The sequence below is a fragment of the Macaca fascicularis genome, chromosome 1 (assembly GCF_037993035.2).
Source record: "Macaca fascicularis isolate 582-1 chromosome 1, T2T-MFA8v1.1".
Taxonomy (NCBI): Eukaryota; Metazoa; Chordata; class Mammalia; order Primates; family Cercopithecidae; genus Macaca; species Macaca fascicularis.
In genome coordinates this window covers 78,655,772-78,679,763 of record NC_088375.1, presented here as the reverse complement: position 1 = coordinate 78,679,763, position 23,992 = coordinate 78,655,772, and the positions used below count along the sequence as shown (strand labels likewise).

At 45.7% G+C, this 23,992-nt stretch overlaps 1 long non-coding RNA gene across 2 annotated transcripts; it reads right to left on the bottom strand.

Annotated features, from left to right (window-relative positions):
* Positions 1-1,500: 1,500 nt before the first annotated feature.
* LOC123574696 (uncharacterized) lies at positions 1,501-23,567 on the bottom strand. Of its 2 annotated transcripts, XR_006699869.3 has the most exons (4): positions 23,445-23,567; positions 20,788-20,980; positions 2,339-2,450; positions 1,501-2,142 (listed from the first exon to the last, which is right to left on the bottom strand). It is a non-coding gene; the product is annotated as an uncharacterized lncRNA (long non-coding RNA). The 2 variants fall into 2 exon arrangements; XR_012433279.1 differs by lacking the exons at positions 1,501-2,142; positions 2,339-2,450 and adding an exon at positions 16,702-17,230.
* Between the last annotated feature and the right edge of the window lie 425 nt (positions 23,568-23,992).

Below are 23,992 nucleotides of genomic sequence, written 5' to 3'. Positions count from 1 at the left end.
AATTTATAAAATCAGGAATGAAAGATGGGAAATCACTACCAATCTTACAAAACTTAAAAGGTTATTAGGGAGTATTATGAAAACTGTGTCCCAACAAGTTAGATAAACTAGTTTAAACTGACTGATTCCTAGAAAGATATCAATTATCAAAACTAACTCAGACCTGGCAACATGGCAAGACCTTGTCTCTATTAAAAATTGAAAAATTAGCTGGGCATGGTGGCATACACCTGTGGTCTTAGCTACTTGGGAGTCCAGGAGGTTGAGGATGCTGTGAGCCATGTTTCTGCCACTGCATTCCAGACTGGAATACAGAGCAAGACTGTCTCACTATATTTCAAAAAAAAGAGTGACCTGTAACAAGACATTAAATTAGTAATTAACTACTTCCCACAAAGAAAAACCCGGGCTGGCCGGGTGAGGTGGCTCACACCTATAATCCTAGCACTTTGGAAGGCCGAGGTGGGTGGATTACTTGAGGCCAGGTGTTTGAGACTAGCCTGGCCAACATGGTGAAACCCCATTTCTACTAAAAATACAAAAAGCTGGGTGTGGTGGCACGCACCTGTAATCCCAGCTACTTGGGAGGCTGAGGCAGGAGAATCACTTGAACCTGGCAGATGGAGGTTGCAGTAAGCTGAAATTAGGCCACTGCACTCCAACCTGGGCAACAGACTGTGACTCAGAAAGAAAGAAAAGAAGGAGGGAAGGAAGGAAGGAAGGAAGGAAGGAAGGAAGGAAGGAAGGAAGGAAGGAAGGAAGGAAGGAAGGAAGGAAGGAAAGAGAGAGAGGGAGAGAGACAGAAAGAAAGAGAGAAAGAGAGAAAGAAGGGAAAGAAGGGAAAGAAGGAAGGAAGGTGTCAGGCCTCTGAGCCCAAGCTAAGCCATCATATCCCCAGTAACCTGCATGTATACATCCAGATGGCCTGAAGCAACTGAAGATCCACAGAAGTGAAAATAGCTTAACTGATGACATTCCACCATTGTGACTTGTTTCTACCCCACCCTAACTGATCAATGTTCTTTATAATCTCCCCCACCCTTAAGAAGGTTCTTTGTAATTCTCCCCACCCTTGAAAATGTACTTTGTGAGATCCACCCCCTGCCCCCAAAACTCCACCACCTATCCCAAAACCTATAAGAGCTAATGATAATCCTACCACCCTTTGCTGACTCCTTTTTCGGACTCAGCCTGCCTGCACGCAGGTGAAATAAACAGCCATGTTGCTCACACAAAGCCTGTTTGGTGATCTCTTCACACTGACATGTGGAACAGAAGTGAAGGAGGGAGGGAAGACCCAAACTCAGAGAGCTTCAAAAAAGAAAGAAAAACCCAGGCCCAAAGGGCTTCACTGCTGAATTCTGTTACACACTTAAAGAAGATCTAAAACCAATTTTGACAAGCTCTTTTAAAAATTGAAAAGGATGAAACACTTCTCAACTGATTCTATGGGGCCAGTGTTACCCTGATACCAAAACTAGACAAAGACACCACCAGAAACGAAAACTGTTTTAAAAAAGATAAAGAAAACTATAGACCACTATATCTTATGAACGTAGGTGCAAAACTCTTCAATAAAATACTAACAAACTAAGTTAAGCAACATATGGCCAAGTGGGTCTCTCCCAGGAATGCAGTTGGTTTAAAATCCAATTATCAATGAATGTTGAGAGAAGAGATACAGATCCTCTCATATTGTTTTATATTGTTTTATACTCAGAAAGGAAAAGAAGAGCATAACAAAAGGCAGGTAGCCCAGCGCCTAGGAACCAGATCCAAAACCAGGCCTGGGCCTGCCTGACCTAAGCCTGGTAGTTAAAGATCGACCCCTGACCTAACCGGTTATGTTATCTATAAATTCCAGATATTGTATAAAAAAAGCACTGTGGAACTTCCCGGCCTATTCTGTTTCACTCTGACCACTGGTGCACGCAGCCCCTGTCATGTACCCCCTGCTTGCTCAATCGATCACCACCCTCTCATGCAGACCCCCTTACAGTTGTGAGCCCTTAAAAGGGACAGGAATTGCTCACTTGGGGAGCTCAGCTCTTGAGACAGGAGTCTTGCCCGATGCTACCAGCCGAATAAACCACTTCTTTCTTTAACTCGGTGTCTGAGGAGTTTTGTCTGAGGCTCGTCCTGCTACAATGTAATATACAATATCAATAGAAAAACCACAAGAAGACAAAAAATCCCACATGATTATCTCAGTAGATATAGAAAATGCATTGGACAAAACCCCTAGCATCTTTCCATGGTAAATATACTGAACAAATTAGAAACAGAAGGGAACTTCCCTAATCTGAAAAAGACTATCTAAGAAAAACTCACATCATACCTAATGGTGCAAGACAGAATGGAATATTTCCTCCTAAAATCAAGAGCAAGGCAAGGATGTCTGCTTTCACTCCTTCAATTCAACATTGTATTGGAGTCTCTTGCCGGAGCAACTAGACAAGACAAAGAAAAAATAGGATCTATATTGAAAAAGAAGTAAAACCATCTCTACTCATCGATATCATAGTCTTATATACAGAAAATCCTAAGTAATCACTAAAAAAAACTATTAAGTCCAGTAAATAAATTTAGCAAGAGAACAGAATACAAGATCAATATCCAAAAATCAATTGTACTTCTATACACTAGCAAATGAACAATCTGAAAAGGAAATTTAAAAAATAATTCTACTTACAGTAGCATCAAAAAGAATAAAATACTTAAAAATAAATTTAACAAAAGAAATGCAAAACTCATATTCTGAACACTACACAACATTGTTAAAAGAAATTAAAGAATATTTAAATAAATGGAAAGACATCTCATCTTCATGGATTGAATGACAATATTAACATGACAGCATTCCCCAAATCTATAGGTTCAATGCAGTCCTGTCAAAAATTTCATCTGGCTTTTCTTTTCATGAAAATCGATGAGTTAATAATAAAATTTATATAGAAATGCAAGGAACCAGGAAGAGTAAAACAATTAAAAAAAAAAAACCCACAAAGGTAGAGAACTCACACTTTCAAAACTTACTACAAAACTAGAAATATTAGGACATTTTTTATACTGTCACACAGTCAGGCATGTAGCTCATTGGAACAGAATTAAAAGCCCAGAAACAAACTCTTATATGTATGTTTAATTGATTTTTTTTTTTTTTTGAGACAGGGTCTCACTATGTTGCCCAGGTTGGACTTGAACTCCTGGGCTAAAGTGATCCTCCAGTCTTGGCCTCCCAAAGTGCTGGGATTACAGGCATGAGTCAGCATGCCCAGCCTTCAATTTATTTTTCACGTAAATCCCAAAACAATTCAATGTGGGGGAAGAATTTTCCTTCCTTCCTTCTTTCCTTCCTTCCTTCCTTCCTTCCTTCCTTCCTTCCTTCCTTCCTTCCTTCCTTCCTCCCTCCCTCCCTCCCTCCCTCTCTTCCTTCCTTTTTCTTTTTTTGAGAGACAGTCTCCCTGTCTGTCACCCAGGCTGGAGTTCAGTGGCAGGATCTCAGCTCACTGGGACCTCTGTCTCCCAGGTTCAAGTAATTCTCATGCCTCAGCCTCTCGAGTAGCTGGAATTACAGGCATGCACTGCCACACCCAGCTAATTTTTTTATTTTTCATAGAGATGAAGTTTAACCATGTTGGCCAGGCTGCTCTCAAACTCTTGACCTCAGATGATTCACCTGCCTCAGCCTCTCTAAGTGCTGGGATTACAGGAGTGATTGTCTTTTCAATAATGAATTGTCTTTTCAATAATGGTGCTGTAACAACAGAATATGCACATTCAAAGTGCACCATACAGAAATTTAACTCCAAATAGATCATAGACCTAAATATAAGAGTTAAAACTATGTTTTTATATAGTTTTATAGGAACTAAAACTCTTAGGAAAAAATAAAACTGTAAATCTTCATGATCTTGGATTAGGCTAAACCTTCCTAGCCAGCACCAAAAGCACAAGAGACAAAAGAAAAAAAATAGTTACAGTGGAATTCATCTGTAAAAGGAAAATGTTGTGGCCCCCAAATTACTAAACTAAAGGCAAAAGTTAAGCTGGAAACTGCTCAGGGCAAACCTGCCTCCCATTCTATTCAAAGTCATCCCTCGGCTCACTGAGATAGATGCATATCTGATTGCCTTCTTTGGAAAGGCTTATCAGAAACTCAGAAGAATGCAACCCTTTGTCTCCCACCTCCCTGTGACCTGGAGGCCCCTTCCCTGCTTTGAGTTGTCTCCATCTTTCTGGATGGAACCAATTTACTTCTTACATATATTGATTGATGTTTCAGGTCTCCCTAAAATGTATAAAAACCAAGCTGTGCCCCGACCACCTTGGGCACATGTCGTCAGGACTTACTGAGGCTGTGTCACGGGCGTGTGTCCTCAACCTTGCCAAAGCAAACTTTCTTTTTTTTTTTTTTTTTTGAGATGGAGTCTGGCTCTGTCACCCAGGCTGGAGTGCAGTGGCGCGATCTCGGCTCACTGCAAGCTCTGCCTCCCGGGTTCACGCCATTCTCCTGCCTCAGCCTCCCCAGCAGCTGGGACTACAGGCACCCGCCACCACGCCCTGCTAATTTTTTTGTATTTTTAGTAGAGATGGGGTTTCACCGTGTTAGCCAGGATGGTCTCGATCTGACCTCGTGATCCACCCGCCTCTGCCTCCCAAAGTGCTGAGCCACCGCGACCGGCCAGCAAAGTAAACTTTCTAAATTAACTAAGACCTGTCTCAGATTTTTGGGGTTCACATTTTGGCAATTGCGAGGGATTCTGAGTGGAGTGCTCCTGACCTTTGACAAATCTCCTATCGGTGCTTGGTACCAGCCGTGAGCTATGTTTATGGCTCAGACCAATAGGACAATTTGCTGAGATCTGGGAACACCCCCTCCAGACAATCCCTGATCTCACAAAATTTGGTTGAGATCTGAAGTTTGTTTTGCTGTACAACTCCCTTTTGTTGAAGTTTTACTTGCTTCTAATAAGGAAGACAAGACTTCCTGCTTCCAAGACTATGGAGTTTGAGCTCACTTCAACAGGGAAGATGAGTCTTTTCCTGCTTCTAGGATGGTAGAGAGCAGTTCAGCCTGCAACCCATCCCTAGGTAAGTAGCTGACTTGGTGTTTTGTCTTGGTTAACCAGCTGGCCTTAATTTCTCCTTACCATTAGAGTGCTCAGTAATCACGTAAGTTTTGCAATCATTTGTTTTGCTTAACTTTTTGTTGTTGTTGTTTGTTTATTATATTTTTGCTGTTGTTTTGGTCTTTTTCCCATTGGGTTTGACCAACTTTATCCGACTTGATCAAATCCGAAGGAATGTTCCAAATTATGGGGAACAAGGCCTCCACAGTGGCTAAATTCCCCCCAACACACACAAAATGGTGGTATAGTGGGGGGAGAAAAATGGGCCAGCAAAAGAAAAAAAAAAGGGAAGATTTTTTATTTTGACTATCTAAGGGGCTTTATTTACATGACAAAGCCACCTTTTTGCTAGCCAGGCCACACTGAAAGAGCAATGGCTGTCGCCCCGTGCTATAGTTCCATAGCTAAGGTCTTGCCTTTTTTTTCACCATGACTGCCCGGGCTTAGTTTCTAAATCAAACCCTTTTTGGTTTGATACTTGGTAGTTCTGAAACAGCAGCAATGTATCCAAGCTAAAATATGGTAATGAGATTTAGAAGAATTTTTTTTTTAAGGAGCTCAATGGTTATGAGGGGAGAGAGAGACCCTCTCATATTGTTTTGCATTATTTTATACTCAGAAAAGGAAAGAGAAGCGAAACTAAAGGCAGGTAGCCAGGCACCTAGGAACCAGACCCGAAACCAGGCCTGGGCCTGCCTGACCTAAGCCTGATAGTTAAAGATCGACCCCTGACCTAGCAACTGTTGTTATCTATAGATTCCAGACATTGTATGGAAGGACATTGTGAAACCTCCCTTTCTGTTCTGTTTCACTCTGACCACCAGTGCTCGCAGTCCCTGTCACGCAACACCTGGCTTGCTCAATCGATCACGACCCTCTCACGCGGACCCCTTTAGAGTTGTGAGCCCTTAAAAGGGACAGAGTTGAGCACCTGAAGAGCTCGGATTTTAAGACGCTAGCCTGCTGATGCTCCCAGCTGATTAAAGCCACTCCCTTCACTATCTCGGTGTCTGAGAAGTTTTTGTCCGAGGCTCGTCCTGCTACAGTTAAAAGCCAGCTTAATTAAAAGGCTAACATCGAAGATATGTTTGTGTGTGTGTGTGTGTGTGTGTACATATGTGCATGTTTGTATTTAAAAGGTCTTCATGGTGTTATGCCCAGACCGTTTATTCCCCGAAGAAGACCACCAGAGTCCAGAGTCAAAGCTAAGCAGCAAGGATCTTTATTACAGGTTCGAACCTGGAACTCTCCCTCGCTCGTGAAACGAGACGGGCAGGAGAGCTCCCCCACTCAGCTCTGAACAATGTTATATAGTCTAAGAAAAGTGGGCATAGAGTTATTATACAAATCAGATATATGATTGGGTAGTGTTTGAACAAGGCGATTTGGCTAACTATGATTGGTTCCTGCCATTTCTGATATTTTGGTTCAAACTTTGAGGTGGGAGAGCAGGTTTATGGCAGCAAGAGTTTATCTTACTTAAACACGTCTTGTGACCTTGCCTCAGAACTTACAAAATCTCTGGTATGTGCAAAACAAAATCTCTGGTACGTGCAGAAAACCAGGTACTCACAGAACTTACGAAATCTCTGGTATGTGCAAAGATTAGAGAGCAGAACAAGGGTGTAGCGGGTGGGGGGCGGGTACACATCTATCTTTGTGTCCTTTCATTTCCCCCTTCTCATAAGTAACTGGATGTCCAATCTTGGATTTCCAGAGTCTTATAATATAGCCTCACTTTCTGGGTGCAGGAGAGGCTGGTGATGGCTACGGAGGACCATTAGTTGGATGGTATCAAACCTTTCTCTGACAAATTGTAAAATTTTATTTACCACACAGGGGCCTATAGTGAATAGAAGTAGTAAAGACATTAGGGGGCCTAAAAGGGGTGCCAGAAGGGAAAACATTGAAGAGCTCCACCAATTGTTAGCGGCTGTAGTGAATTGTTGCTTTTTCATTTCTAAGCTTAGTTCGTGTAGGCGTTGGACTCTTTCCTCAACTAACCCTGACTCATTTATATAGAAACAGCATTCTTCTTTGAGGAACATACAGGTACCTCCTTTCTCAGCCGTGAGTAAGTCTAAGGCTCTGCGGTTTTGAAGGGTGACCTGTGCTAGGGAGGTGAGCTGCCGCTGAAGGGAGGCTAGGGAATAGGCGGAGTCTTCCATAGCAACAGAGAATTGTTGTAACAGCTTGTCGTTTTCTATCATGGAGTGTTGTAGGGCCCCTCCTGCTAACCCCGCTGCGATGACAGAGGTGGTTAAGGATATTTCGGCAATTAGTGGTAGAAAAACTGCTCGTCTATGTCGCGCAGTTTTAGTTGGGGCGGTCCCTGCCCAGCCTATGAACTCTGCCGGGGTTAGCAGTGTCAGTCGGGGAACTAGGGTAACAGGGATACACAACTGTCCGTCAGAGATGCTTTTGGACAGAGTTTTTAACAGAGTCATATTACACCAGAAGAACACACCAGTGGGAGCATATATGGGACTATTAGGGTATGTAGCCGATTGGTTACAGAGGCTGTTGCTAAATGCCGAATAACAATAGGGGTATTTCTCTTGGTATGGGTCACGGTACAGGGCCACATCGGGTATCGTGACTATCGATGAGTTAAAACCTGTATAGTTTGTGGGAGGGGAGGATAGAGGAACAGCCGTTAATGGTGGTCTTCCTAGGGTTGCACACATAAAGCAAAAGGACAGGTCGCCTAAACCAGTGAGGTTGGCGAATGCTAGCCCTTCCCGTAATAGAGTTAGCCAGGAGAAGGGCTGCAAGTCTTGTGATAGCTTGGTTTCTTGCCTGTGGATTTGTGTGTGGATTAAGGGTTGAATCTGAACTAGACTTCTCCACAGATATAAATGGCTACTGGGCCAGGTACTAGTTGATGAGTAATATACTCCCCCATGTTGTGGGGTTGTCCACCGAGAGTCCCATGGGTCTCTAATTATCCAAGTGTAAGTGACGGGAGACTCAGTTTTGTAAAAATACCACCCTTGTCGTTATCTCCAGTATCGGACAGAGTGCGTCTTACAGTAGCTATATGGGCAACCTGCACTCTGGTGCCACCAATAATTTTTACAATTATATTCAGTTTGATCATATTCAAAACAGATCATGGGTATTGCTGGTTGGGCAATCTGGAACCTAGTGAAATTGAGGTAAACTATAGTATTACACCCTAAGGGGGGGCAGTCTGCGCTAGCTAGCAGTTTACCCGCTTGGGGGGTTTCCCCGGGGTGAGTTTTGTTCTCATAGAGCCAGAACCTCCAGACATAGGGATTAGACGGCGCAGCAGTGAGGAGAGTCAGATGCATAAGGCATAAAAGCATAGGTAAGCTAGACATGGTTACGGCTATGGGGATGACGGCGCAGGGTTAGCTTTAAGGGATTGTTCTTAGCTTTGTCTATAGTCCATGTAACCGGTGCTCCAGACAGCTCGAGAAGGTCGGATGTTGGGTCCACTGGTTTGACGTGTGTGTAGTGGATCCACGAAGCGATGCCTTCTACTTTGAGAGCGGTGGGAGTAGTCAGGAGTACTTGCAGTGGTCCTTTCCACCTGGGTTGAAGAGTTTCTTTCTGGTGGCGCTTGACTAGGACCCAGTCTCCCAGCTGGAACGGATGAGGCGTCGGCGGAGGTCCTGCCTCGTACAGTTCTCGTAGTCTGGGCCAAATTTCCTGGTGAATTTTCTGTAAGGCTTGTAAGGAGAACAGGAGCTCAGAGACATTTTCAGTTTCAGGTTTGAGTAAGTCATCTTTTAGACTGGGGACCAGGGGTGGGGGTCTGCCATACATGATTTCATATGGTGTGAGGCCTGGTCTGTAAGGGGTATTTCGGGCCTGGAACAGAGCGTAGGGGAGAAGTACTACCTAATTAGTGCCAGTCTCCATGGTCAATTTAGTTAAGGTCTCCTTCAGAGTCCGATTCATCCTTTCTACCTGTCCTGAGCTTTGGGGCCTATAAGCACAATGTAATTTCCAATTTGCCCCCAGAATGGAAGCCAAATCCTGACTTACCTTAGCAACGAAGGCTGGTCCATTGTCTGACCCTATTTGGATGGGAAAGCCATACCTGGGGAGGATTTCTTCCAAAATTTTCTTTGCTACAACCTGAGCAGTTTCTCTCTTAGTTGGGAACGCTTCTGTCCATCCTGAAAAAGTATCTACAAAGACAAGTAAGTACTGATACCCATATTTTCCAGGCTTTATCTCAGTAAAGTCTATTTCCTAATAGATACCAGGCCTAGTTCCTCTACACCTAATTCCTGCGGTGGTCTGGGTTTGGGGGCAAGCGTTGTTTAGTTGGCAGGCTTTGCAATTTGTTGTGACATCGCTGGCCAGTTCAGCTATGCGCCTGATTCTAAACTTGGCGTGCCTGATTAAGTCCATCATTCGCCGGGCACCCAGGTGGGTTGTCCGGTGGATGTGTTCCAACACCTGCCATCCTAATTTTTCTGGTAGGATGGTTTGGTCATTTATATCAGTCCACCACCCATTTTTAACCTGTTTTAGGGGAAGCGTGTTCATCCATTCGCGATCCTGTTCGGTATAGTCGGGAAAACATGGCAAATTTCGTGGGCCAGGATCGGGGAGCTGGAGCGCGAGGAGCTGACTGGGAGCTTTTGCTATGCTCCTTGCGGTTTGGTCGGCTAAGAAGTTGCCTTGAGCAATTGGCGTAGTTGGTTTCTGATGCCCAGGGCAATGTACGATAGCCAATTTCTTTGGTTTCCACAAAGCAGTTAATAGAGCTAGGATCTCTTGCTTGTTTTTTATTTCTTTGCCTTCGGCTGTTAATAGTCCCCTTTCTCTGTAGATGGCCCCATGTATGTGCGCAGTAGCGAAAGCATAGCGGCTATCCGTGTATACTGTTAGTTTTTTCTCTGCCCCTAGGGTGAGGGCCTGTGTAAGGGCTATCAGTTCGGCTCTTTGGCCCGATGTCCCTGGAGGCAAGGGTTCTGCCCAGATTACCTCAGTCTCTGACGTTACAGCTGCTCCTGCATACCGCTGGCCTTGGTGGACATAGCTGTTGCCATCAGTGAACCAGGTGAGTTCTGTGTCGGGGAGCAGACGATCTTGCAGGTCCTCCCACACCCCATGCACCTGAGCCAGTATCTCAGTGTACTCATGGGACGGGGCGTCCAAGTCTGGATTTGGCAGCAGTGAAGCAGGGTTTAAAGAGGTTGGGGGCAGAAAAGTTATTCTGAGGGGGTTTAACAGCAGTCCTTGATAGTGGGTGAGCCGGGCTTTACTCATCCATCGGTCCGGCGGCTGCCGGAGGACGCCTTCAATGGCATGCGGGGTTATAACGCGCAACTCTTGCCCCATGATAAGTTTATCAGCGTCTCGGACCATTAGGGCGGTCGCCGCGATTATCCGGAGGCAGGGTGGCCAGCCAGCAGCCACTGAATCTAATTTTTTTGACAAATAGGCAACTGGCCTCTGCCAGGGGCCTAGGTACTGTGTTAACACGGCTTTTGCAACACCCGTACTTTCATCCACGTATAAGTGGAAGGGCTTGGAGACATCAGGGAGCCCCAGCGGGGGGGCTGATAACAAGGCAGTTTTGATTTGCTGAAAGGCCAGCTCAGCCTCTTCCGTCCAATTGAAGGGCTGCCGTTCCTTTGTTGCCTGGTATAGGGGCTTGGCTAACTCAGCAAATCCAGGTATCCATAACCTACAGAACCCTGCCGACCCCAGGAATTCTCTCACTTGCCGTGTTGACTGGGGTCTAGGGATGCGTAGAACTGTTTCCTTTCGGGCTTTGGTTAGCCAGCGTTGCCCCCCTTTTAATAGGTACCCCAGATAAGTTACCTCCGACTTGCAGATCTGAGCCTTTGTTGCTGAGGCTCGGTAGCCTAGCTCCCCCAGAGTCTTCAGGAGGTCCTCAGTCCCTTGAACACAAGTTTCCGGGGACCTGGCCGCTATTAAGAGATCATCAACATATTGCAAAAGAGTTATTTCAGGGTGTTGCCGCCGGTACTCACCCAGATCTTCATGAAGGGCTTCATCGAACAGGGTTGGCGAGTTCTTGAACCTTTGTGGCAGTCTGGTCCATGTTAGCTGACCGTTGATGCCCCTCTCAGGATCCGTCCATTGAAATGCAAAGAGTTCTTGACTTTTGGGAGCCAGAGGAAGGCTGAAGAAAGAGTCTTTTAGATCAAGAACGGTATACCACTGTTTTTTGGGATGTAAGGCACTCAGAAGGGTGTATGGATTGGGCACAGTGGGATGTATGTCCATGACCCTTTTATTAACTTCTCTTAAATCCTGTACTGGCCTGTAGTCCGTACTGTTGGGTTTACGAACAGGTAACAGTGGAGTATTCCAGGATGAGTGGCAAGCCCGTAGGACTTCCTGGTCTAGGAGTCAGCGGATATGGGGCGTAATTCCTTCTCTTGCCTCCAGGGACATAGGATATTGCCGAACCCGAACCGGGTCCGTCCCTGGCTTAACTTCCACAAATATGGCAGGTCGATGTTTAGCTAGCCCCAAGCCCCCAGTTTCTGCCCACGCTTCAGGGAAACGCTGGAGCTAAGAGTCAATTCCCTGATCGGGGGGCTTTTGCTCTTGATGGAGTCGGTACTCATCTTCTAAGGTGACAGTCAGGATAGATATTGGCCTGTTTTGGGAATCAGTTATCTTGGGCCCGTCTGGCTCAAAGTGGATTTGGGCCCCCATCTTTGTCAGCAAGTCCCTCCCTAGTAGAGGGCAGGGGCTCTCTGGGATGACTAGGAAGGAATGGGAGACTTTTCCCGTTCCTAAGTCTACAGTCCTCTGGGTTGTCCAGGGGTATTTTTTGATGCCTGTGGCCCCGTGCACCCAGGATGTTTTCTTAGACATTTTTCCAATTCGTTTGGTTAGGACTGAGCGTTCCGCCCCAGTATCGACCAAGAAGCGAACTGGGGACCCCTCCACTTGCAACGTTACCCTAGGTTCGGGGAGGGGGTCCGAACCCCATCCTCCCTAGTCAGAGTCCTGGGTAACGAGTACGGAGGTAGGGTTAGCTGGTCTCCGTTTCTTTGGGCAGTCTTTAATCCAGTGGCCACGTTCCTTGCAATAAGCACACTGATCTTTTTCTAATCCTTGCCTAGGGCCTTGCTTTTTCTGCTTTCTGTTTTGGCCATTTCCTGCCTGGGGGAAAGCTGCTACTAAGACTTTGGTCATTTCTTTGGTTGCCTTGAACTGTTTTTCTTCTGGAGTATCCCTATTATTATAAACTCGCTGGGCCATCTGAAGGAGGTCCTGAATCTGCTTTCCTTCTAAACCTTCTAATTTCTGGAGTTTTCTTTTAATATCTGGTGTTGCCTGGTTTACAAAGGACATTACTACCGCTGCCTGATTTTCCGGTGCTTCCGGGTCCATAGGGGTAAACTGTCTGAAGGCTTCCATTAATCTTTCTAAATACACAGCGGGGCTTTCTGTCTTACCTTGTAACACAGAATATACTTTAGCCAAATTGGTGGGCTTGCGAGCTGCAGCCTGGAGACCCGCCATTAGAGTCTGGCGATAAATGAGCAGTTGTCCCCTACCTTCTGCCATGTTGTAGTCCCATCTGGGCTGGGTCAAAGGGAAAGCCACATTAATGAGGTCAGGATTTGCAGTTGGCTGGCCGTCATCTCCTGGAACCAGTTTTCTGGCCTCTTCCCCGCTCCTCCGTTGTGAACAGGATTCGGAGGAGCTGTTGACAGTCATCCCAGGTCGGCTGGTGAGTAAACATGACACTGTCTAACAACGAGGTTAGATCTTTGGGATTATCTGAGAACCGAGCATTTTGGGACTTCCAATTGTATAAATCACTGGTGGAAAAAGGCCAATACATGAGACGGGAGAGCCCGGTATCATCGAGCGATCCTATGTCTCTGAGAGGCAGGGCTACAGTGGAGTCAGGGAGTCGGGAAGCTTGGTCCTGCTGTACGCGGCCTTGTGTTCGGCCGGCCGGCCCCCCCAGGTTACTTTCGCTCTTGGCTGCTTCCGCTTCTCGGTTTCCCTCTACGGAAGCACCACCCTGGGGGACTGGGTCCTGCGGGATAAGGTGCGGATATGGTGGGGGAAATGTGGGTTCTAACGTTAGGGGGTCCTGGCTGTCCAGCAGCACAGGGGCCGAGGGAGCAGAGGGAGTCTTTTGTCTTGTAGGTCGCGTTACTAGGACTTTGCAGGGCTCAGGGATGAATGGAGTTATCCAGGGTGGTGGGTTTTCCACAAGATCCTGCCACACTAGAATATAAGGAATTTGATCAGGATGTCCTGACTGCCCTGGCAGGAAAATCTTAGTTTTTACCTTAGTAATAATAGAGAGACAGAAAGTTCCTTCGGAGGGCCACCCTACGCCGAAAGAGGGCCACTCCGAACGGCAGAAAGTAACTAGCTTTCCCTTCTTTAGTTCTACGCTTAAGTTACACCCCCGAGCCTTCACATCCTTAAAATTGGTAACAAGGAGTGAGAGTGGCGTGCTCTGGTTGTTGCCCATCTTTGGACTGCTCCTACAAAGAGAAGGGGGGACGAAAATGAGTGTGAAGCAGAGGGGAGTATCCGACAGGTCCGGTCCTGGAAGGGGAAGAAAAGGTTTTATGTTTCGTTTTGGGCTTACACTTAACACTTAACAATAATGGACAGACAGTAATAACGATGAGCATTCGCGAGCGCGTGTCGGACTTCCGACCTGAGTCAGACGGGGCAACCAAGGATGGAGGCCCCCAGATGGGCACTGGGGAACGTCTCCCACCAGTCCCGCGTGGCTGTCTTCTAGCGCATTCGCCAAGACCGTGCCACTTACAGAACAGACCAATACAGATTACAGATTATGGATTTCGTGAAATTTCAGGGAGACAGACAGAGACAAAGACAGAGACAGTGACAAAGCCGGCTTACCTACAGATTAAGATCCATTGACTTGGGGGTCTGGTGGGCTTGGGGGAAATCCCGGACGAGCCCCCATTTGTTATGCCCAGACCGTTTATTCCCCGAAGAAGACCACCAGAGTCCAGAGTCAAAGCTAAGCAGCAAGGATCTTTATTACAGGTTCGAACCTGGAACTCTCCCTCGCTCGTGAAATGAGACGGGCAGGAGAGCTCCCCCACTCAGCTCCGAACAATGTTATATAGTCTAAGAAAAGTGGGCATAGAGTTATTATACAAATCAGATATATGATTGGGTAGTGTTTGAACAAGGCGATTTGGCTAACTATGATTGGTTCCTGCCATTTCTGATATTTTGGTTCAAACTTTGAGGTGGGAGAGCAGGTTTATGGCAGCAAGAGTTTATCTTACTTAAACACGTCTTGTGACCTTGCCTCAGAACTTACAAAATCTCTGGTATGTGCAAAACAAAATCTCTGGTACGTGCAGAAAACCAGGTACTCACAGAACTTACGAAATCTCTGGTATGTGCAAAGATTAGAGAGCAGAACAAGGGTGTAGCGGGTGGGGGGCGGGTACACATCTATCTTTGTGTCCTTTCAATGGATTTTTTTGTTTTGTTTTGTTTTTTGAGATGGAGTCTCACTCTGTCACCAGGCTGGAGTGCAGTGGTGTGATCTCGGCTCACTGCGATTCTCCTGCCTCAGCATCCCAGATTGCTGGGATTATAGGCACGTACTACCACACCCAGCTAATTTTTATATTTTTAGTAGAGATGGGGTTTCACTATGTCGGCCCAGGATGGTCCGGGTCCTCCTAACCTCATGATCCGCCCGCCTCGGCCTCCCAAAGTACTGGCATTACAGGCGTGAGCCACCGCGCCGGCCTTCATGTTTTTGTTTTTTGTTTTTCTCTCCTAGGATCTTGTCTTTTTTTGTTGTTGTTGTTGTTAAGCAAAAGTGTGTATGTTTTTTTTTTTTCCCTCAGTTGACTGATTTCTGTTTTCAGCTGATGTTTTGACTAAAATAGTTATAGCAACAGAGTCTCCTCTTGGGTTTTTAGGGGAGAGTATAGTTTAGACACTTAGAAATATCTTTGTTTAAGAAATAAAGAGATTCCAAGCGCCAACTTTGAAAGATAAAATAAGTTCAATTTCTCTATAGATTAATCATTAATGTCAAAGGCACACTGATGCAAGACCAACCCTGTGTCAGATTACCAAGGGTTTCTCAAAGCATTATAAAAGGCTTATGGAAGTTATATCTTATGGTCAAGATTAAAATTTTACAGGTTGTTGATAAAATTTTGAAAAACAAATTTAATTGGCTTCATTCTGTTTTTGTTAGGGCTTATTGTTTCGAAAATTAAGTTTCTTGCGTGTCTGTGTGAAGAGACCACCAAACAGGCTTTGTGTGAGCAACAAGGCTGTTCATTTCACCTGGGTGCAGGCGGGCCAAGTCCAAAAAGAGAGTCAGCGAAGGGAGATAAGGGTGGGGCTGTTTTATAGGATTTAGGTAGGTAAAGGAAAATCACAGTCAAAGAGGGTTGTTCGGCCGGGCGCGGTGGCTCAAGCCTGTAATCCCAGCACTTTGGGAGGCCGAGACGGGTGGATCACGAGGTCAGGAGATTGACACCATCCTGGCTAACACGGTGAAACCCCGTCTCTATTAAGAAATACAAAAAAAACTAGCCGGGCAAGGTGGCGGGCGCCTGTAGTCCCAGCTACTCGGGAGGCTGAGGCCGGAGAATGGCGTGAACCCGGGAGGCGGAGCTTGCAGTGAGCTGAGATCCGGCCACTGCACTCCAGCCTGGGTGACAGAGCGAGACTCCATCTCAAAAAAAAAAAAAAAAAAAAACAAAGAGGGTTGTTCTCTGGTGGGCAGGGATGGAGGTCACAAGGTGCTCAGTGGGGGAGCTTTTGAGCCAGGATGAGCCAGGAAAAGGAATTTCACAAGGTAATGTCATCAGTTAAGGCAGGAACAGGCCATTTTCACTTCTTTTGTGGTGGAATGTCATCACTTAAGGCAGGAACCAGCCATCTGGATGTGTACATGCAGGTCACAGGGCATATGATGGCTTAGCTTTGGCTCAGAGGCCTGACACTAAGTTTCCTCTCTCAAAGAATGAACGTTTTCACCTTTTTTTTTTTTTTTTTTTTAAATCCTTGAGTTATTATTTTGGTTAAATGAATGACTTATTTTACAATGACCTGTGATCCCATTTTGTGATAACAAGTGTTTTAAACCTTTGATGCTTGACAGACTTTCCAAACTCAAATGATAAATGACATCTATTTCTGACCTAATTAATTCTTTAAGATATTAGGTTCTCTAAAATCCAAAAATGACATAATTTGGCATATTTGGTGCAAAAATTATACAGGAAGCAATGTGAAATATGAAATGGTGCTTGGTTTTCTTTGGGCTGTATTTGTGTAAATATATTATTTGTATGTGCTCCAAAATAATGGGCAACTCCTGCAATTCTGATATGACTAAGTGTACATTATCAGTAATAATCATAATTGTCATGTTAAAATTATTGTGTGCCACAAAGGTAACACATTTTCTCGCCGATTGTGTCTTTGACTATGGCTGCCCTAAAACTTTTTGTCATCCACAGACAATTGTTGTCTTGTTTTGGTACTCTTTAGATGATTGTTTTATAATCAGCTATAACTGGTGTCCTTGAATGCAGGTTTCTGATAACTTTGGAGATTGTGACATCAGAATAGAAGAAAAAGGGGCACACCTTGGTTTTATACATTTTAGGGAGATACAAGGTGTCATGCGTGTCCGTGTGAAGAGACCACCAATAAGGCTTTGTGTGAGAAATAAAGCTTTTTAATCACCTGGGTGCAGGCGGACTGAGTCTGAAAAGAGAGTCAGCAAAGGGAGATACGGGTGGGGCTGTTTTATAGGATTTGGGTAGGTAAAGGAAAATTACAGTCAAAGGGGGGTTGTTCTCTGGTGGGCAGGAATGGGGGTCACAAGGTGCTCAGTGGGGGAGCTTTTTGAGTCAGGATGAGCCAGGAAAAGGAATTTCACAAGATAATATCATCACTTAAGGCAAGGACCGGCCATTTTCCCTTCTTTTGTGGTGGAATGTCATCAGTTAAGGCAGGGGCAGGGCATTTTCACTTCTTTTGTGACTCTTCAGTCACTTCAGGCCATCTGGGCGTGTATGTGCAAGTCACAGGGGATGTGATGTCTTGGCTTGGGCTCAGAGGCCTGACATTCCTGTCTTCTTATATTAATAAGAAAAATAACATAAAATAGTGTTGAAGTGTTGGGGTGGCGAAAGTTTTTGGGGGGTTGGTATGGAGAGATAATGGGCGATGTTTCTCAGGGCTGTTTCAAGCGGGATTAGGGGCAGCTTGGGAACCTAAAGTGGGAGAGATTAAGCTGAAGGAAGATTTTGTGGTAAGAGGTGATATTGTGGGGTTGTTAAAAGGAGCATTTGTCGTATAGAATGATTGGTGATGGCCTGGATGCGGTTTTGTATGAATTGAAAAATTAAACAGAAGACACAAGGTCTGAATGAGAAGGAGAAAAACAGGTATTAAAGGACTAAGAATTGGGAGGACCTAGGACATCTAATTAGAGAGTGCCCAAGGAGGTTCAGCATAATTACTTTCTCGGTTGGTGAGTTTTTAGGCTCTAGGTTTTTGGGGTGCAGTCCCAGTTGGTCTGGTGTCTGGAATGAGACTGGGACCTAATAAAAAGGAGTATCCACACAGGAGCTCAAATGAGCTGGAACCTGTAGCATTCTGAGGACAGGCCTGAATTCTGAGAAGGGAAAGTGGTAAAAGTATTGTCTAGTCCTTTTTAAGTTCGTGACTGAGCTTGGTGAGGTGTGTTTTTAAAAGACCATTAGTCCGTTCTACTTTTCCTGAAGATTGAGGATGGTAAAGGATATAAAGGTTTCACGAATACCAAGAGCCTGAAAACTGCTTGGGTGATTTGACTAATAAAGGCCGGTCAGCTATCAGACTGCATAGAGGTGGGAAGGCCAAGCTGAGGAATTATATCTGACAGAAGGGAAGAAATGACTGCAGTGGCCTTCTCGAACCCTGTGGGAAAGGCGTCTACCCATCCAGTGAAAGTGTCTACCTAGACTAAGAGGTATTTTAGTTTTCTGACTGGGGGCATATGAGTAAAGTCAATTTTCCCGTCCTGGGCAGGGGCAAATCCCGAGCTTGATGTGTAGGGAAGGGAGGGGGCCTAAGAAATTCCTGAGGAGTAGTAGAATAGCAGACAGAACACTGAGAAGTGATTTTCTTGAGGACAGATTTCTAGGACGGAAAGGAAATGAGAGGTTCCAAGAGACTTGTTCTAAGAGGTTCTAGCGGCTTGTAACCTAGATGGAAGAGGTTATGAAATGACGACAGAATAGAATGGGCCTGTGAGGCTGGAAGGAGATATTTTCGTTGGTCTAAGAACCATTTGCCTTGTGTGGGAAGAGACTGATAAGTGGAAGTTTCAGTGGGAGAGTTAGGTGGGAGTGACCGATGTGAAGAAGAAAAACTGACTGTGAGGGACGGAAGTTGGAGAGCTAGCTGCTTGTCTAGCCACCTTATCAGCATAAGCATTGCCTAGAGCAATGGGATCTGATGCCTTTTGATGCCTCTTGCAGTGAATGATTCCACCTCCCTTTGGAAGTAAAGCGGCCTTGAGCAGAGTTTTTATTAAGGAAGCATTAATGGTGGAGGACCCTTGCGTAGTGAGGAAACCTCTTTCAGCCCAAATAACCACATGGTGGTGCAGAATATGGAAGGCATATTTAGAGTCAGTACAAATATTGATGCATAGTCCTTTTGCAAGAGTGAGGACCCAACTTAAGGCAACTAGTTTGGCTTGCTGAGAGGTAGTGGAGGGTGGCAGAGCAGTAGCCTCAATGATAGATGTGGAAGATACTATTGCATAGCCTGCCTTTGCTGGTGAGTGACGATTAGGCCTGGTGGAATTGCCATCAATAAACCAAGTGTGATCACGGTGAGGAACAGGGAAGAAGGAAATGTAGGGGAATGAGGTGAATGTCAGGTGGATCAGAGAGATGCAGTCATGAGGGTCAGGTGTGGTATTCAGAATAATGTGGGAGGCCAGATTGAAGTCCGGGCCAGGAACAATGGTAATTGTGGGAGACTCAACAAAGAGTGAGTATAGCTGAAGGAGCCAGGGAGCAGAAAGTATATGCGTCAGGTGTGAGGAAGAAAATAGATTTTGGAAATTGTGAGAGCTCTAGAGAGTAAGTTAATAGATTTTGGAAATTATGAGAGCTGTAGAGAGTGAGTTGAGCATAGTTTGTGATTTTGAGGGCCTCTAAAACTATTAGGGTGGCAGCAGCCACTGCACGGAGACATGATGGCCAGCCTAAAACAGTAAGGTCAAGTTGTTTGGACAAAAAGGCTACAGGACACGATCCCGGTCCTTGTGTAAGAATTCCGACTCACAGCTCTGCACTTTGGCTGTGTGTAATGAAAAAGGTTGGGATGAGTCAGGGACAGCTCTAAAGCTGTCTTCAAGGAATGGAAAGAGGAGTGGGGAAGGGACTTAGGATCTATGGGTCAGCTAGGTTTCCTTTTGTGAGTTCATGTAACACTTTTGTTAGGATGGCAAAACCAGGTATCCAAAGGCGAAAGTATCCAACCATGCCGAGGAAGGAAAGGACTTGTTGTTTTGTAGAAGGGGTTGGGATTTGAGAGATCAGTCAGACACGATCGGCAGGGAGAGCACGTGTGTTTTTATGAAGAATTATGCCAAGGTAGGTAATGGATGGAGAAGAAATTTGAGCTTTAGAGGGGAATACCCGATATCCTTTGGAGAATAAATGCTGAAGGAGAAGAAGGGTGTCTTGTTGAGAAGATTCAGAGGGGCTACAAAGAAGAAAGTCATCAATATATTGAATAAGGTGAGGAGCGGAGGGGTGGAAAGAAAGTAAATCATGAGAAAGAGCTTGGCTGAAGTAATGAGAGCTGTCCCTGAAACCTTGTGGCAGCACAGCCCAGGTAAGCTGCTGGGACAGATGGGTGTCAGGGTCAGTCCAGGTGAAAGCAAAGAGGCTGGGATGAGGGGTGCAGGGGAATAGTGAAAAAAGCATTTTTAAGATTAGAACAGAATAGTGAGTTGTGGAGGAAGGTATTGAGGACAAAAGAGTGTACGGGTTGGGCACCACAGGGTGGATAGGCAAAACTATTTGGTTAATAAAGCACAGACCCTAAACTAATCTGTAAGACTTGTCCAGTTTTTGGACAGGTAAAATGGGGGAATTGTAAGGAGAGTTTATAGGTTTTAGAAGCCCATGCTGTAGCAGGCGAGTGATAACAGGCTTTAATCCTTTTAAAGCGTGCTGTGGGATGGGATACTGGTGTTGAGCGGGGTAATGGTGATTAGGTTTTAATGGGATGGTAATGGGCATGTGATCGGTTGCCAGGGAAGGAGTAGAGATGTCCCATACTTGTGGGTTAAGGTGGGGGGATACAAGAGGAAGATGCAAAGGAGGCTTTGGGTTGGGGAGAAGGGTGGCAATGAGATGTGGCTGTAGTCCAGGAATAGTCAGGAAAGCAGACAGTTTGGTTAAAATATCTCGGCCTAATAAGGGAACTGGGCAGATGGGGATAACTGAAAAAGAGTGCATAAAACAATGTTGTCCAAGTTGGCACCAGAGTGGGGGAGTTTTCAGGGGTTTTGAAGCTTGGCTGTCAATACCCACAACAGTTATGGAGGCAAGGGAAACAGGCCTTTGAAAAGAAGGTAATGTGGAGTGCGTAGTCTCCGTATTGATTAAGAAGGGGATGGACTTACCTTCCACTGTGAGAGTTACCTAGAGTGTCTGTGATGGTCCTGTAGGCTTCTGAGGCGATCGGGCAGTGTCAGTCTTCAGCTGCTAAGCTGAAAAGATCTGGGAGGGAGTCAGTGAGAGAGCCTTGGACCAGAGTTCCAGGGGTTCGGGAAGTGGCTGCCAGATGAGTTGAACAGTCTGATTTTCAGTGAGGTCCTGCACAGACGGGACACAGCTTAGGAGGAATCCTGGGCTGCAGACATTCCTTGGCCCAGTGGCCAGATTTCCAGCACTTGTAGCAAGCTCCTGAGGGAGGAGGTTCTGGAGGAACCCCTGGCAACTGCGGTCCAGGCATTTGGAGTTCTTGTGTGCTGGAGATGTGGCTGGGGTTTCTCTCACAGTGGAGGCAAGGAATTGCAACTCAGAAATACATTGCTACTTGGCTGCCTCTACTTTGTTATTGTACACCTTGAAGGCAAGGTTAATTAAGTCCTGTTGTGGGGTTTGAGGGCTGGAATTTAATTTTTGAAGTTTTTTCCTAATGTCAGGAGTGGATTGAGTGATAAAATGCATATTAAGAATAAGGCGAATGAAAGGAATGAGGCACATCCCCCATATATCTCCCAACTTCCTGAGCCCAGCACAAACACATTCCTCCATATGTCTTTCAAACTTCAGAAAAACATCACCTGGGAGATCTCCGATAAGGAATGCTAAATGTATAATGTTAACCAATTGTAATGCTGTAACCGAGAGAATTACCTTGTTCCCTGTAACTTTACATATCTTGTTTACATCGGGCTATAAAAAGCAAGCACTCTCATTGTTCGAGGCCCTCTTGTATGCTGTGGAAGGGAGGGACCAAGTTCGAACTTGTAGTAAAGATCCTTGCCGCTTGGCTTTGACTCTGGACTCTGGTGGTCTTCTTTGGGGAACAAACGATCTGGGTATAACACGACCTTCTGGCCCTTCTGGGTCTAGGGCAGTAAAGTGTCTAAGGGTTGCTGCTAAGTGGGCCATGAACTGGGCTGGGTTTTCATCTTTACCTTGGGTAGTTTCTTTAAGTTTGTCATAATTAACAGCTTTGTAAGCTGCCTTTTTAAGCCCTTCAACTAGGCAGGAAATCATGTAATCTCGCCTAGCTATACCTGGGGAATTTGCCTGATAGTTCCATTGGGGATCCTCTCGGGGAACTGCTCTAATGACTTCCTGGAGGTCTGGCTCATGAAGCCAGCAGTTATCAGCATGAGATTGGGCGAGAGAAAAAACTCTTTCCTGTTCATCTGGGGTAGAGGGTAGAAGTCAGGATGACATTTAAGTCACTCCAGGTTAAATTGTATGACAGAGTTAGATATTGGATATAGGACAGAGTTAGATATTCCTGTATATATTTAGTGGGGTCTGATGAGAAGGAGTCTAAATGCTGACTGATCTGAGAAAGGTCTGATAGAGAAAAAGGTACATGTACCCTGACTATGCCTTCAGCTCCAGCCACTTCTCTAAGAGGAAATTTTTGGGCAGGTGGGGAAGAGCTAGTCGTGAAACTAAACTGTAAGCTGGACCGGGTGTGAGGAGGGGAGGTGATAGAAAGATTATAGGGTGGAGGAGCGGAGGCTGAGGAAGAATTGGGACTTAGCTCAGCCTGGCGACGAGCAGCCTGGGGAGGAGGGAAAAGGTCAGATGGGTCTGTAGGAAAGGAAGACTGGAAAGACTCAGCGACGCTTGGAGTTGGGACTGAGGGGACAGGCGGGAGGGTAAGAAGGAGGATTTGGGAGGAATCACATTGGGAATAGAGACTAGGGAGGGAATGAAGTGTGAAAAATGCCTGGATGTAAGGCACCTCAGACCGTTTGCCCATTTTTTGACGAAAATTATTTAGGTCTTGTAGGATGGATAAATCGAAAGTGCAGTTTTCTGACCATTTAGAGCCATTGTCAAGTTTGTATTGGGGCCAAGCAGTGTTGCAGAAGAAAATAAGGCATTTAGGTTTTAGGTCAGGTGTGAGTTGAAGAGGTTTTAAGTTCTTGAGAACACAGGCTAAGGGAGAAGAAGGAGGAATGGAGGGTGGAAGGTTGCCCATAGTGAAGGAGGCAAGCCCAGAGAAAAGAGAGAGTAGAGACACGGAGAGAAGGGGTTGGGGGCTTCTTACCCTCCAGAAAAGCAGGAAAGGGGTCGGGATTTGGAGATAAAGGGTTGGGGTGCAGAAATAAGGGGTCAGGGTGTGGAGATAAGGAGTCACGATGTTCTTGCCCCCCAGAAAAGTGGAGAAGGGGTCAGGGGTTCTTGCCCCCCTCAGAAAAGCAGAGAAGGGGTAGAGACAGGGACAGAAGGGGCTGTGGGTGCTTGTCCTGCCCCCCAGAAAAGTAGTACTTGCCGCTAAGTGTGAAGGACCAAGGCAGGCATCCATGCATGGTCAGACACCTCTGAAACGTGGGTGAATAATCAGGCAGGCGTCCCCACGTGATTAAACACCAAGGGAAGACTGTCTTCCCGAGTCCATGACCAGCGCCAGAGTTTTGGGTCCATGAATAAAACATGTCTCCTTTGTCTCTACCAGAAAAGGAAAGCAACTGAAATTAAGAGAAGAGAAAGATTGAAGTGTGGCATCAAGACTGAAAGGAGAAAGAGCTTGAGGGATAGTGAGAGAGGTTGGAGAAGAGAGTAAAAAGAGGTCGCTTACCCAATTTAAAATTGGTGAGATGTTCCTTGGGCTAGTCGGTCTGAGGACCTGAGGTCATAGGTGGATCTTTCTCATGGAGCAAAGAGCAGGAGGACAGGGGATTGATCTCCCAAGGGAGGTCCCCTGATCCGAGTCACGGCACCAAAATGTCATGCGTGTCTGTGTGAAGAGACCACCAAACAGGCTTTGTTTGAGCAATAAAGCTTTTTAATCACCTGGGTGCAGGCGGACTGAGTCCAAAAAGAGAGTCAGCAAAGGCAGATAAGGGTGGGACCGTTTTATAGGATTTGGGTAGGTAAAGGAAAATTACAGTCAAAGGGGGGTTGTTCTCTGGTGGGCAGGAATGGGGGTCACAAGGTGCTCAGTGGGGGAGCTTTTTGAGCCAGGATGAGCCAGGAAAAGGAATTTCACAAGGTAATGTCATCACTTAAGGCAAGGACCAGCCATTTTCCCTTCTTTTGTGTTGGAATGTCATCAGTTAAGGCAGGGGCAGGGCATTTTCACTTCTTTTGTGATTCTTCAATTACTTCAGGCCATCTGGGCGTGTA